At 34.3% G+C, this 2,277-nt stretch overlaps 1 pseudogene; it reads right to left on the reverse strand.

Annotated features, from left to right (window-relative positions):
- Positions 1-549: 549 nt before the first annotated feature.
- On the reverse strand, positions 550-1,750 carry LOC141498732 (dnaJ homolog subfamily A member 1 pseudogene; annotated as a pseudogene).
- Between the last annotated feature and the right edge of the window lie 527 nt (positions 1,751-2,277).

Below are 2,277 nucleotides of genomic sequence, written 5' to 3' on the forward strand. Positions count from 1 at the left end.
TCAAAACCTTAGGGTAAGATGAATATAATATTCATTTTAGAACAAGAGATATCTGATCCAGGAGAGAATACCAAAGGTCAGGACTGGTGTGTTCTCATATTTTCCATATGCTGTAACCATGAGGATTCTGAGAGACTACTTGATCCCCTGTGGAATGCAACTTCAGATGCTAAATGTAATAAAATTCAAGGCTAATTATAAATATATTCTTTTTTTGATGGTGAATTTAGTACCAAATTTTAATTTCAGAGCTTAATAATTATAAATGCTTGTGTATGCATTTAGTCAGTCAAGAATCAAACCTCAATCTAAACCACTGCATAAACACATTGAAACAAAAGGTAAAAGTCATGAAAAATACTCGGGGGCTTCTTTATCATAAAGAAATAATTAACAATGTTAAAATATTTTTACACACCGAACATCATAAATTGCAAAGTCATTATTTTACAGTGTTGATTTTATTAACTTTTTAAAACATAGCTATAGTTGAATATTGCAACAAAAACAGCAGCTTGTGAGATGAAATGATTGTAGTCCTTCACTCATTCACAATTGCATACAAAACTCAGCAGTACAATGAAGCATATTCACTGACATATTCATTTGACACTGAACCTCACCTCTGGGGTTCTGCTCATCATCCTCAGAAGTTTCTCCACTGTAATGGCATCATCTTTCTTGGGATGTACCAAAGTCCAACAGTTCTACCTGAACTATGCCGTCAGTCTCCTCGATTTCCTTTCTATCAGGAAGTAACAATTTCAAAAAAAAAAAATAGCAACAAAGTCATTCCCTAGAAAGTTTACCTTAAATTCAATGATTGAAATTTCTTTCTCATAAGATCAACAATAATTTGGCATACCTTCATTCAGCACACATTTGATCTCCATGTTTAACAATCTGACCAAATTGAGAAGTAATGACTATAGTTCTACTATCAAAAATGGTTTTTGGTTTCTGAAAGTTCCACTGGATATTCATACTCTTGAAAAAGTCCTCATCTTGTGCAAAAAAATATCCCCCTTGTCCTTCTGATTCAAAACAGTGACAATATCTCCTGCCTGAATTCCAGACTCCTGGTCATCTCCACCATGGAATATTATCTTCTTTCCATCTTTCATGTCCTTGTCAATATGAACCTCTAGAATCTCCTCTCAAGAAATTTTCCTTCCATTACAGCTTTTAAATCGATTTTGAGGGCTGAGTTGCTCCCCATGCAATTAGCATTCCATACAAACTGATTGAATTTGCTGAAACATTTCAGGTCCTATCTGTTGAATTCTTATTTGTATTCCAGTACCTCTGCAATTGGGACAGCAATACAAAATTCCTTTCTTATCATCTATTCTTCAAATTTATCACAAATCATATCTTTTTCAAAGTCAGTTTTCTCATTGCACCATTATATAAATCTTCTAATTTCAACAACAACTGGCGAATAATGTTTTCACCTCTTCATTCCCTTGCATTCTTCTCTCTTCCAAAAAACATATCAAAGCTATCTATTGGAGGATCAAAGTCATGACCAGAATCACTCTCTTTGATGTTATCCACCTTTGTCATATAAGTTTCTTTACATGAGAAAGCACTTCATAAGCTTGAGAAATCTGTTAGAACTTTTCTCTTCATTTGGATTCTTATCTGGGCAATATTTCAAGGCAGGTTTTCTAAATGCCTTTTTTAGCTCTTCCTGAGAAGAATTGAATTTTACCTCCAAAATATCATAATAAGTTGTTTCTTTTACCATTTCATTTTTTTATAGCCAAGGAGTGACTCAAAATGGTATGCCAGGTGTCCAAATGCCCAAGTCGAGGATGATGATAAAGGGGACTGCCCAGGAGTCAGTTGGGATATTGGAGAATCGAATGGAATTAAGAGAAGAATGGGGAAGGGGGCCCAAGTTTTTGTGCATGGAGCTTGAATAATGGCAGTTCTAAATATATTCTTTTTTTTTAGGTTTTTTTTTTTAGGTTTTTGCAAGGCAAATGGGGTTAAGTGTCTTGCCCAAGGCCACACAGCTAGGTAATTATTAAATGTCTGAGACTGGATTTGAACTCAGATACTCCTGACTCCAGGGCTTGTGCTTTATCCACTATGCCACCTAGCTGCTCTGTAAATATATTCTTAATAGGAAAAATATTTTGCAGTTCTAGCTATATAAAGAAAGGAGATGAATTTAGAATTTCTAAATGAGATAAGTCATTTATTTCAATTTACTTTATACTATATTCTTCTGCAGTTCAAAAAAAAAAATCAGGTCTCCTAGCACATAGC

This window comes from Macrotis lagotis, chromosome X, assembly GCF_037893015.1.
Source record: "Macrotis lagotis isolate mMagLag1 chromosome X, bilby.v1.9.chrom.fasta, whole genome shotgun sequence".
Lineage (NCBI taxonomy): Eukaryota > Metazoa > Chordata > Mammalia > Peramelemorphia > Peramelidae > Macrotis > Macrotis lagotis.